Below are 14,119 nucleotides of genomic sequence, written 5' to 3'. Positions count from 1 at the left end.
GCCTGCTGGACAAACTTTCCTCATTCCTGAAGAAGGGCTTATGCCCAAAACGTCGATTCTCCTGTTCCCTGGATGCTGCCTGACCTGCTGCGCTTTTCCAGCAACACATTTTCAGCTCAGTATCAATGTAAGAAGGCCAGATTTAGCAATGTGAATGCCAGGAGCCGACTGATGAGTATTAAACTCCAGGGATCCAAACTAGAAGAGTGGTGTGGCTTGAGGGAACAATTATCATTCCTTTCATTTGTGTTCTATTGAATGTAAGAAACAGAAGTCTGCAAAGCACTGAAGCCTAGAAATAGACTGCATAAAGGACAGAGAGTATTAGAACTGTGACGGACACTTTTTCGTCCAGAGTTATGAACAGTGATAATAGAGCTTGTAATTTGATTCCATTATATAACTGACCAGGAATCTTGCCCACTTGTATTGCCTGCTGTTGGCATACATTGGAAGGATTCGCAGTTTGATACTCAACTTGTTTGGCCATGTTATGAATGTGCCTTCCTTGACTATCAAGTCCTGGCATTCAACTTAACCCAGAGTTTCTGACTCAGAGGCAGGGATTCTAGCCACTGCACCAGAAGGCCTTCTGCAAATTGATGATTTGAGTGTTTGTTATCACAGAAGGGGAAAAATATTGTAGCTAAAGTCAAGTGACTTCTGGCTGCTCTGTGGGGCTGCTTTGCTCGCAAGAAGACTAAACTTGTGAAGTTCCAGTTATTCAGCCAGCAGTGATATACAAGAATATCATCAAAAAATAAATACTGAAGGGTATGAAATTTCCTTCCACCATGTTAGATAGGAGGATTCTTCTGCATTGAACAATTTCAGGTGGAGAGTACTATATAAAAGATACAAAGCATTTCATGTGTATTGACAGAGAAGGCAATAGTAAATGTATGTGCTCAGTGTGCTGTCTTAATGAACTTGGATAGCTATGGGTCTTGGTTTACCAGAATGATCTTTGACTGCAGAAATGACCAACAGAGAGGACTAGTTAGAAAGGGGTTTGAAGCTTTCTTCACCTGATTTCTTATATTTACATTGATTTCTATCTCTATACAATTGGAAAGAATCAAACATTTCACAATCAATTACTGATTAAAAGCAAGTATGAATAGGATTAGGCTACATCTGTTTTGAAGAATCTTTTTTTTTAATTGACTGTTTAATGCATTTACACCATTTGATGTATAAGGAAATTTTCATAATTTCCTTTCTGCAGTGTCAGTGATGCATCTTTGTGTCCGTCATAATAATAAGGCTGAAAAATGCAACATTATTGAACCTTTTTCATGATTAGGCATGAGCCAGTTATGGCACATGTGAAATGCAGGGTAAAACTCAAACTATCTTCAGCTATCCTTTCAAGGTCTTAATCAGCTTTGTGACATCTCTAAATCAAATCTATACTAAATTGCAGGTTGTTTGAGCTCTAAACTAGAGGCCATTGAAAATGCACCACTGTAATTGGTGCAGTTTAAAATCAATTAGTAAATGTATAGTTAGTCTTTAAGGATTCTTGCAGTGCAATGGTAGTGTTCATACCTCTGAGTTCGGAGGCCCAGGTTCTGGTCCTACCTGCTTGGAGGTGAGACATAACTTCTATGGAGCTAGTTTCAGTGATGGTGACTGAGAAAGCTACCATTGATTAATTTTTAAAATCTCCATCTGATTCACTATTGTTCTTAGGAAATGAGACTTCCCATCCTTACCCCATCTCGTTTACATGTGACTCCAGTCCCACAATAATGTGGTTGATTATTAACTGCCCTCAATTCAAGTACATTTAGAGAGGGGCTGCGCAGTGGCTGAAGGAGTGACAGTAGCACAGTGGTTAGGACTGCTGCTTCACTGCTCCAGGGACACAGGTTCGATTCCACCCTTGGGCGACTGTCTTTGTGGAGTTTGCACATTGTCCCCAGGAGTTTGCGTGGGGTTCCTCCCAAAGTCCAAAGATGTGCAGGTTGAGTGGATTGACCATGCAAAATTGTCCATAGTGTCCAGGGATGTGCAGGCTAGCTGGGTTAGCCACGGGAAATGCAGGATGACAGGGGTATGGGTATGGGTGTGGGTCTGGGTGAGATGCTCTTTGGCAGGTCAGTGTGGACTTGATGGGCCGAATGGTCTCTTCCGCACTCTAGGGATTCTCTGATCAATGTTAGAGATTGGCAATAAGCACTGGACCTGCCAGCAATCCCCACATCCCATGAAAGAATAAAGAAAAATATTTTCCAAGACCCCACAGTAATTGGAGAGTGGATATTTTTATGTCGTTGGGAAATCTTTATCACTTAATTACTTGTTTCTAATAGATTATTCTTTTAGAGTTGCAAACATTGATACAGTTAGACTGGGCATGCTTTTAGATTAAGTGATGAGAATCACAGAAAGAAGCGACTAAACATCTTATTTTATCTTACCTCCAAATTGCTTCTCCCTAACCACATTATTAATCATACTTTTATGTTTAATTTATTTCAACAGACATATTTGATTTAATTGGTTGCCTCAGAAATTGCAAAGCACTTCACATTGGAATCATTTTGAAATGCAATGAGAGTTATATAAATTGATGCAGAATCAATAATACTATAAGAATACCTCACAAACAGCAAATATATCAACAACCAGTTAATCTAATTTTGGTAGCAGAGTTAACAATTAGTGAAGACTTTTTTTTCAAACAACAGACTCACAACATCTTAAACCTGAACACTAGGCAAAAGAACACTTATATTGTGTTTTCCATAAGACAGGATGTTCCAAAGTTCTTCCCAGTCAATTAAGTACATTTGAAATGTGGTTAATGTTGCAATGTAGGGAATCATTGTTGGCAATTTGTGTTCTGCAAATTCCACAAGTGAGAAATTGTTAAATGAATAATCAGTTTTCACAGGGAGATGAGGTTTTTCAGAACTCTGAGACCATTCTTTTGTTCTCTTATAACGTAAACAGATTTAATCTCTAATTCCAACAAATAAAACCTGCAATGGTACACTTGGCTCTCAATTCTGCACAGAAATGTCACTAAGATATATAAGCAAAATACAGCAGATGCTAAAATTCTGAAATAACCACACAGAATGCTGGAGAAACTCAGCAGGTCTAGCAGCATTTGTGAAGAAAGAAAGAGCTAATGGTTTGTGTCCTGTGTGATTCTTCTTCAGAACTCTGTTCTGTGTTCAAGTATGAAAATAATGGTTATATAAAACCCCTACAGCACAGATCGAGGCCATTCAGCCCATCAAGTCTGCACCAATCCTCTGAAGAGTATTCCACCCCATATTTACTACAGGTAACCTGCACATCCCTGGGTACTACAGGACAATTTAACATGACCAAGTAACATAACGTGCAGATCTTTGAGGTGACCATGTAAACTCCACAGAAGGTAACCTGAGGTTGGAATCAAACTTGGGTCCCTGGTGCTGCGAGACAACCATGCTAACCACTATGTTGCCATAAAAACCTGTGTTAGATTCAAAGAATTTGCACTATGTCAGAGTGTACAACTCCTTTCTGAAGAAGAGTCATACTGGACTTGGAAAGTTAACTTTGTTTCTCTGCTCAGAGATGTTGCAAGACCAGATTAGATTCTATACACTTCGATAGGAGTTTGAAGCTACATAACCCAGAGACAAGTGCATTACCAAATGACATAAATTAAGAAAACCTCGCATCACAATTGTCATGCTCATGAAAAAGAACTTTTCGTTCTGGGAACCTCAGTTATAAATTTGGGATGATACATCAGAATGACGCACTTAGTACATTTAGTTTTTAAATATAAATGTAATTGTCAAAAAACTTTGGACAAAACATTTCCATTTTAGATGCAATTTAAAAACTGAGTGGAAATAGCTCTCAAAATTGTTCTTCTGCTTATAGGTTTTTACTTTCTTCAAACTTGTATTTTGCAGAATGTAAAGCTTTTCCTGAATCAGTCTTCCAGTTTTATTGTGGCTTAAAAAATGCTGAACTTTTTAAGTGCTTTCTCAAAGCCTTGCAAATGGAAGCAATTAACTGAGGCTAGCAATGGTGATTTATTTGATCTGGGATGTGTCCAGTTTGTTAAAGATTGATTTAACTTTACAAAATATAAGAGGCATTTCACTGTTACAGTTTTAAATATCCCAAACTGTAGGGAATTCAATTACTTTTCAAACAAAATTCTGCCTTATGTCTTTTGCTTTATGAACATCTAAAGCAATTCAATGAGATAAGAATAAAAGATTTTCAGTTTCTAATAACAATGTAATAAAACAGAAATATTACATGTCTTTCAGAAAGAAAGAAACTTCAAATATTAAAATAATAGTGACACCATAAAGAGCTATGTTAGATCTGAAGAATTTGAAATATGACAGAGCATACAACTGAAAAGGATTAATTGAATCTCTTTTTAAAAGAAATTATATTAATCTGTACAGTCAGAAAGTAAACACAAATTTGACAGTGAAGATCCAAGTTTAGTTTTCTTATTTTGGAACTTTAAACCCCGCCCATCCATCCTATTACCTCCCGTTTTTTGCCAAAGGTTTCTTGGCTGAAGTAAAAGTCTGAGAAAATGAGCTATTCGACACGTGCAGCCCATTTTAAGTTTCCTCATGGGACTGCATTGCACGATTCATTGGGAAGCTCATTCTTGAAAGTATTACTGTGCACAGGGTTGAACCAAGCTGATTCCTCAGAATATGAAACTGTTAGGCAAAATAAAAAGATGGGGATAAATAGAATCTAAAAGTACAAGTTGATTTGGTGCTGGTGAATACGTGAATCTTTATGAATCCTTATACTTTAATTTCAGTCAGAATATCAATATTTATATATTAAAAAAAATTGAGTATTAAAATAATGCCTTTATTACAGGTGAACTTGGTAATATGGAAATACATATTGGAGGAGATATTTGATATCCAACATGAAAACAACATTTTTCTATAAATTTTTTACATTGGAGCCTTTTATGTTTGACACCAAGTTAATGAATATTAATGCTGTATGATTTTTTAATTAACTTTAGCATTACACAACATTTTTTTACTGTAAAATCAATTCTGAATTGATTTACTTGATATGTGCAACAACTGGATCTTTTTGCAGGGTAAACAAACTCCTGAAGAAATTTGACATTAAATCACTCAAGAAGCCTCTTGGATTTTAAAGGTGTTCTCTGGAGCTTTGTCAGATCATATGAAATACTTTAAGATTAGTCACTTGGTTGTACAGAACATGAGCATTGCTAAGTGAAGAAGCAAGCTATTGAAGCATTTGGCCTTGCACTCATCAGGATAAATGCAAGAATACCAAATTTCAAAGGCAGCAACAATTTATATTACATGGAAAAAGTATGCCAGTTGGTTTAAAAGTTGACTCTGCTCCGTTAGGGTGGTTGCATTGGAAAACTCAACAGGAAATTATTCTCCCCAAGCTTTTAGTTTTTTTGCAATATCTTAAAATGGCAGGAATTTGCAAGTGGGCTGCATGTGTATAGGTGGGGGAATTCCCCAGATCAGTGATTGACTGAACATAAGCATTCTGATCAGCTTGGACACATCATGATTTAAAAATTAGCTGCTTGTCAGCTGACAGACTGTGTCGATAGAAATAGTGGGTCCCAAAACTCTGCATTTTGCTCATTGTCATTCCCTTCAATTCAATGTCAATGCTTGATACGTTTTTGGAGTACATAACTAATGGATGTGTAATATAGCTATATCTGTGCTGGGGAAGGAGCACAAAGTCTCTGGGCAGAATTTTATATGGCTCTGAATGACATGGATTACAGACATGGACTGTACAGTAAATCTGGGAGAAATTCACAAGAACTCCAGTGAGATCTTTCTTGACATCAGTTTCATTTTTTACATGTTAGGTTAGATTCTCATGAGGCAGTTATGAGATTCTTATTAAGTGGATTATTGCTTGTTTATCACCCTCCTTAACTCCAAATCTTGCAATTAATATGCAGCTCATGTAATATCATAGGACAGATAGAAACTGGATACCTGACAAGGAAGTCAACGTGGGTACCTGGCAATCCCAGCATACTACTTACTCATTCAGACTGCCATGTTGGACACCAGCCACCAACGTCTCAGGCATGCTCCAGGAACCGGCCACATATACCCTGTGTCATCAGATGCTGATAGTCGGCATGTGCTTCATAATGCTGCATTTTGGAGTGCACTGTAAATTATGATTAATCTGCACTTTGCAGACAGGTTCAGGCCCTCCACTCCTGGAATGGATGAAGCTGCATCTTATGACTGCTTGCTTGTTTTCTTAGCACTCACTTACTTAGCACCTACATGTATGTTCATAGCATCACTGCCTTGCCATGCTTTGTTCTGCTATGCCTTTTAGCATGTTGGCCCGTGAAGCAGAGCCTAAAGACACCCTCTGTTTCTATCTTGACTTATTTTTAGGACACACGCAAAGCCAGGCAACTTGCCTTGCTGGTCAGTATTGTACAATATGATGCTGTCTCAATCTCACACCTGCAGCATACAAATAAAACACACTGCATATGTTTAACTCAGATGGCTATGTCTGAAAGTCTAAAAGCAGTCGTCCTTAGTTAAGTCAGGAGAGACAATCTTGGGGTTGTGAGGGGTGTGGGAACAAATGGATGCTCAGTATTGTTGAGCTTAATGGGAAGTGCAAGTGAAAAAGGCACATACAAGTTTAGGGTTTGGGGTTGTGACAGCGGTAGTGGGACGTGCGGTTCTTGATTATCAAGCTGTGTCTGCAACTCACTTTGCCCAATAAACTAATGTTACCTTCCATCTTCACGTGATTCATAAATGTTCAATGGAAATGGAAAATGACTGTGTCCACACCTGGAATGGGCAGAGTGCCATTTTTCTGTCTGAGAACACTATGTCCATTTGTGAGCAATGTGCAGACCTTCAAAGGTAATTTACAATAATCAGACATTTACAGAGTATAATTATAATCGTGGCATTCTGCATGTAAAATGTATGCAATGTCCACATGTGTGGAACACAAATTCTGGTCACAAGCAATCTTGATTATGTCATTGGTCATTTCAGGTTGATCATTCTCATCTCTGTGAAGCAGAAGTAATCACAAAAAGCTTCAAAGTGGCACCAGCAGGCCACATATCACAAAGCCAAACTGAGATCTCATTGTCTACATAAGGACAAGGAGCTGACAACCTCTCATCTCAAACTGTAAGTATTCACCAGCATATTCCTACATGCAGTTTTACCTTTCTTGGTGATGTGGGGTAGGTGACTAGGTGCAAACTATCAGTAACTTAACAGCACTTACCATCTCCCTCTGCGACAGTGACTTAATGACTCTGATTCTCAATGCTGTGATTAAGGCCGAAGGTAGATAAAATGCAAACCAATCTTCAACTGGGGAGATTTTGGAACAGACAATAGGTCTGCTGAAGATGAGGTTCTGGTCTGCGGGTGTCTTGCAGTATAGTTCAGTCTGAGTGTGTCATACAATCCTTGTATGCTGTCCTCTGGATTACTGAAGCAGGCAAAATGAGAATGTTATGATGGCTGAAGAGCTGGGAGTGAGGCCACAGAATATGGAGGAGGAAGATGAGGACTTTGAGCATGGGAGACAATGAAGTGCTGCGATGTCAGATGAAATAAGCCAGTCAAGACTTAATTGATACCTGGTTCCAATCAATGTGAGCTGGGCACACTGACCACTCATTAGTTGTAATTTTGTTGTTTTCAAAAGGCAAGCAGTCAACATCTGTTTCTAGAGGCAGATGCAGTTTTTGTTTGTTTTCTTTGTTTTTGCTGTTGGTAAATAAAAATGAATGTTTGTAAGCATTGGAAGTCTTTCCAGTATATGACAGTCCCACATTGAATAATGAGAAAATGTTAGGCTGCGCTGGACATTGGGGAAAGAGTAATACTCTCTTAGACATGGCTCAAATGTGGAATGACACTTGAGTGCGTTATCTGTGTAGCTTAGTTCATCAATTGTTATAGATTTACAAATACGCATTTGGACTCATAATGCAGTGTGTTACCTATGTGCACTCAGAAGCATATTTTTTTGTTTCCCTTCCCACTATGTGAGAGGTGTGGTGCACAGGCAATGAGGCAAGTTGTAGAGAATAGCCTAAGAAAACCTGCTATTCATGAAGCGAAACCTTCCATCTAACTCACCAAAATTGTCACCTAGCTGATTCTGTTAAAATTCAGTAGGCGAAAGTGAGGACTGCAGATGCTGGAGATCAGAGTTAAGATTAAAGTGGTGCTGGAAAAGCACAGCAGGTAAGGCAGCATCCAAGGAGCAGGAAAATCAACGTTTCGGGCAAAAACACTTCATCGGGAAGATGAAGATCTTTTGCCTGAAATGTCGATTTTCCTGCTCTCGGATTCTGACTGACCTGCTGTGCTTTTCCAGCACCACTTTAATCTTAACTCCGTTAAAATTCAGTCCAATGATTTTGCCAGTTCTTGGGTCAGCAATGAATTATAATGACTTAGTGTTGCACCACATTCAGCAGTGTGTGAGGGGGAAACCTGACGATATTGTAGCTGTCTGATAACACTCGGATTAAAAAGAAGCGTACCTGCTGACAAAAGCTCATGCACAAAGAAAGAAACCCGAGGAAAGGTATTTAAATGACTATAAGTTCTCATCCAGAAATTAGCTAAATGACCATATGCACTTATATATCTGTTCCATGTAATATTATGGGAGTTTGTCTACTTCGAGTGACTGGGCTAGAAATATGGATTGCTTTTATTCCTCTAGGTTTCTCAATTGGAAGCTATTACAAAGACTCAAGAGTCTATTGGTATTTCCTTTTCCAGATGAATCTGTGATAAGCAATTGTCTGTAACTTCTAAAATAAATTTGGAAATGTTGTTATCATCAAATTATCAGTGAAACATATATTTTCTTCATCGTAGAGTAGAAAGAGAATTGTGAAATAAAATTTTAAAACTTTCAACAACATAGTGTAATGTTAGGGTAATTGTGAAAAAATAGTTGGGCAAATGAACAAAATACAGCAATACTCAAGTGAATATATATGATCTTGAAATTATGCTGCGTGAACATTGTATGAACGTTTTCTATAGTTGTATGAATGCCTTTGTAATCTACTTTAACAAACTAATGATAACATTTAATGTCTTCATATTCTAATATTTGGGCAGTATGACTTCAAGATTGAAATTTCTACCTTGAAACATAGCAAACCAAAGGTACTGCAAGGTTTTGATAATAATAGAGAAATGCTTCCAATTAACTGAATTAAGCTTCTTGACTCTACTGTAATACACAGTAAAAAAATTACTTGATTACGTGCTAAAAAGCAAAACATATGCAAAATACTTTAAATTGTCCCATTGAATGAACGCTTTATAAAAACAATGTACTCCAAGTAAACTACAAAGCTATAGCTTATGTACCAGAAAATAATAAGCTTTTGAAAGATACATTGGCAGACAGAAGAACAGAGAAAAGGAGGCAGGAGTCTCAATGATATAAACTGTGTGGAAGGCAAAGACAACTGTTCAAGTTGCATTGTCGATAGACACTGTGTTCAGCAATGCCTTTGAAATTATCGAGCTTAACTGTCGCTGGTAATTAGAGAGCAATGACCTTCTCATTAAAGCTGGGAGGCTGATGAATATTTTTCCGTTTTATTGGTAGTAGATGTAGGCTACAGAGACAATCTTGAAATATCAAAGCAATTCTCTAAGATATTTATTAGACTAGAATTTATAAAAAAACACACAGCAAACCTTTGAATTACAAGTGCTAATGTATGCAGAGGCAAATGAATAGCTCGTCTTTTTTCTCTCTTGTATCTTAAATTTTTCATTACAAATTTCCAGGGCTTCAAAGTAGCATCTCACAGTTGGCCCCCTTTCTTCTCTCTTGCATGACAAAGAGCTGTCAAAAACTGCTCCTGCGTTTGTTAGTATTTTTCCCTTTCTTTTCTCTCATCTAAATGTCAAATAGCGTAGCTTAAGTAAAGCACAGCGCTCTTCATCTGGTGCAGTTTAACCAAAACAAAACCACGGAAGGCATCTTAAAAAGCCCTAATTAATGTTGCTCATTGATTTTTGTTTTAGTGTGATGTATTCTATGAAAAAAATATGAATCCAGAAGGCACTCTCATTAAAATCATTAGCAGCTTGATGTTAGCTCAAAAACAGCTCATTCTTTGGTGCACTCCAACACTTAAAAGCACATTCACAAGACCTCATTTAACATCACAGAATAGCTCAAGTTGAAAAACAGCTTCTGCAGCTATGAGCACACATTGAATTGTGATGACCACAGTAGGTAAATGTACTTTTTATGTGGTTATAAATGAAGGTGCTTGCTTTATTATTTTAAGATCCTCTCCAAAGCAAACAAAATACTTAATTACGTATTTTTTTGTCAAAAAAGACCACATGTTTCATTCAATCTGAACAAAAAAATCAAAATAACAAAGAGTTGTCCAGATGCATTTAGCTCTTTTACTTCATCTGGGTTTACCTTGAGTTTCAAGTCTAATAATGGGGTGTTTGTTCAACATATTTGGTAGGTTACATAATGCTGGGGTTTTGAAAAAGCTGATTTGATAGTAATGCACTAATGGACAACATAGAACATTTTATCAATACTAAGTACTACTTGAGTCACATTGCCTGTTCTTCTGTCATTAAACACAGCCCAAAGAAGATGAACTTGAGGTGACTAATATCGCACTTAGATAAAGTATGAATAGTAAATCATTGGGCCCTATTTCTGTACCTCCATGGGACAACATTTGTTCTTCAACTATTATAAATGAAATTATGCAGCATTTGATTCAAGTTCTTGATCATACTATCCTGCTGTCACAGAAGACTTCACTCAAAACATCCTCAGCACCAAGATTCTTAAAGACATAATTAGAAATTGCTGGAAAACCTCAGCAGGTCTGGCAGTATCCATGAAGAGAAATCAGAATTAACGTTTTGGGTGAAGTGACCCTTCTGCAGAACTGATGTTTGCTAGAAAAAATGCCAGCTTGCACTGAGCTTTGCTGGAGCACTGCAGGAAGCCTAATACAGAGAAGTTGGCCAGGGAACAGGGTGGTGTGTTGAAGTGGGAGGTGATTGGAAGTTCAGGCTCTTTTTTGCAAACAGAGTGTAAAGTGTTCTGAGAAGCGATCACCCAATCTACTCTTTGTTTCCCCAGTGTAGAGGAGACCACATTATGAGCAGTGAATGAGTAAATTGTGTGAAGTGCAGGTAAAGTCCTGCTTCACTTGAAAGGTATGTTTGGGCCCATGGATACTGAAGATTCTTAAAATTCCTCATTAAAAGGAATACTGCAATTTCAACCTGATTAACTTCGGTTTCCAACCTCACTATCAAAAATAGGCCAGGTGAAAAAAAAAAGAAATGGAAATAGAAACAGTTTATGACCTCCAGTCTCTACTGTTAAACAATGTAATTTCCATTGAAATGAGAGCAGCTTTAAAACCCACTAGTTTGTATTCTGGGTTTCCAATCTAAATATTACTTAGCAGCTTCTAATAGTTGGCTGTTATGCATTGACCAGGACTTTTTAAATTGTCTCCAAAAGCCTAATGGTTATGATAAGCATTGAGAAAATGTGACCATAACAAATTATAACTGCTACATGCAAGATTGTCAACTCATCCCATCATGGTGACAACTAAAAAGCTTTCTTAGGATAAGAGTTCATCAAGTTACCAGAGATATTTCAGGGTAAATATGCTTGAAAAGAAATGCTTTCCTAGTATAATAAAGCAAATTAGCCATTGTTATAAAATTACAAATACTCCACTAAGCTCCACTATCATCTTTTGATTAATTATTTTAACGTGGCTTTCCATTTCCTGTCAGTTTATGATTTTTGTCCACAAAGAAGCCATTCAGTAACCATTTGTAATGCTTCGAATACATTCACCTTTTTCACTTAAAAGTGTTTTTCTGGCAATATTACACAAGGAATGTACCCACTCTGTTGATGTTGGTTATTTGTACAGTATTGTTGGTGTTCATAGGTATCATCAAAGGCACGTTTCAAATGGAAAAACAAACCTAGGAGCAAAACATCTGTAACCATTTAATTAATAGACTCATTAATTAAATTGGAATTCAGGTAGATAACACATAAAGGAGTATGATAGTAGGTTTAAATAATTTAAGATTGTATGATCCTTGTGTTCCGCAAATAAAATGTTGGTTCCACTTTGCCTTTCTTAGTACTTATTTTAAGATATCTGTCTGTTGTGAATATGCCGCATGGCAGAGGTTCACATGACTCCAGCAAGTCAGGAAGGACATTAGCACATATTGCATTCCCATCCAAACAAAACCAGCACTGATGTATTGAATTGAATCATTTGTTTGTGTGCTCAAGCTCTATGTAATTCTATATGAAACTATAGTCTGATAGTTTAGTTTGTTTTAGTATTTTTTTTATTACAGGTATCTCTGTATATAGGTTCAAATTTAGGTGGCAGGACAGTTGCAAAGAACAAAAATATTTATCACCTAGTCACCTTTTACAGAAATATTTCAGCTGTGTTGCACTTAAAATGAATCATTTGTAAGTGTTGCATGGGGCTGTTGTTCTTGAGGCAAATTCTGATGTGAATAATTCACAGAAATTAATCTTGCTTGCACTAATGTTAGACACCTGACTGTGGGTCATTGTATTTAGCAAGAATTTTTACATTTCCCAACACCTGACATAAACCTTTCCGTTGACAACGATCCAAATACCGAACTGTGCTAATGGAAATTCTCATAAATGGCTGAAGCAAGTTGCTATGCATCTTTAAATAATTTTAAGAAATAAGTAAATTTTGATATTTGATGCATAGGAACAAAAGTCTGTGATATAATCCTGGTCACATGTGATATTTATTAACGAGAGTTCTCCCAGTCTCTTGACTAAAATTTAACTCTCAACCAACACAAATATTGTTTATGGAATCATACTTTGCACAACTCAGTTGCCATGTTAATCTATAATATTTTTAAAAGCATAACACCTTTTACAATCTCTGGAAATACGATGTTATGATTTAAATTTCTGTAAGGGGACACAAGCTCACAACTTTCTGATTCAGAAGCAATAATGCAATCACTGAAACAAGGCTGGCACGACTTGTAAATGCAAATTTACTTCAAAAGTACTTCATTGACAGTAAACAGCTATGGGACATCTTGAGGCTGTGAAAGCTGTTATAGTTCTCTTCCTCTGAGGATTGCATATTTTGACAGTCCCTTATTTTCTGGAAAGTACAGATTTTCCAGATTAGATATCTTCAATCCTGCAGTGAATTTCTATGTGACGACTTTGCATTTTCAGCAGTTTTTAAGCTCTAATAGTATCCCGATATCAGCATTTTGGTCCTCCATTTAATAGAGTTGGATGGAAGGGCTGTGCATGGCTAGTATCCCACTAATCAAATAACCTGAAATTCAGTTAGGAGGTACATTAACTCTTATATTCCAATAAGACAACTTAAAGTACTGAGTCTTAATGGAAAATCTGCAACTGGCAAATTGACTTTTATTAAAACCTTAATTCAAGAAAAATTCACAAGTCTTCTACTTCAAAGAGCATCTACTTCAAAATTCATCTTTGATCTGTATACTTTCAAAATGCATTCTAGTGTATTCTCACCTAATCAGTTTCAATCATTTGTGCTCCTTTGTGTTCTGAACCTTCCAAGGCTCGGTTAAGTAACAGTTATAAAAAACTTAATTACCACTGAAACTGAATAGACTTGCTTTCTGAAAAATATATTTTGTTGACATTTTCTGCTGCTGTCAAAGTACTGCCAGATAAAGCATTTTCCTATTTCAGATACCTGTTCTCCTTTAATTTATTCACTGGCTGTGAGTGTCATGTCATTTCCAAGACCATAATGAATTCTGGATTAGTGGTGCTGGAAAAGCACAGCAGTTCAGGCAGCATCTGAGGAGCAGTAAAATCGACATTTCGGGCAAAAGCCCTACATCATAGTGCCTGAAGGGTGGAGAGATAAATGAGAGGAGGGTGGGGATGGGGAGAAAATAGCATAGAGTACAATAGGTGAGTGGGGGTGGGGATGAAGGTGATAGGTCAGAGAGGAGGGTGG

At 37.2% G+C, this 14,119-nt stretch overlaps 1 long non-coding RNA gene across 2 annotated transcripts in view; it reads left to right on the top strand.

The window, feature by feature from the left end:
- LOC122558047 overlaps positions 1 to 14,119 on the top strand; it is a 143,932-nt gene that overhangs the window by 57,372 nt on the left and 72,441 nt on the right. For both annotated transcript variants that reach the window (XR_006314020.1, XR_006314021.1), the window contains exon 2: positions 7,062 to 7,202. This is a non-coding gene — a long non-coding RNA (uncharacterized LOC122558047). The remainder of the gene's footprint in view (positions 1 to 7,061; positions 7,203 to 14,119) is intronic.

This window comes from Chiloscyllium plagiosum, chromosome 16 (assembly GCF_004010195.1).
Source record: "Chiloscyllium plagiosum isolate BGI_BamShark_2017 chromosome 16, ASM401019v2, whole genome shotgun sequence".
In the NCBI taxonomy this organism is placed as follows: domain Eukaryota; kingdom Metazoa; phylum Chordata; class Chondrichthyes; order Orectolobiformes; family Hemiscylliidae; genus Chiloscyllium; species Chiloscyllium plagiosum.
Note: the sequence above shows the minus strand (reverse complement) of the source record. Positions and strands in the feature narration are given on the sequence as shown.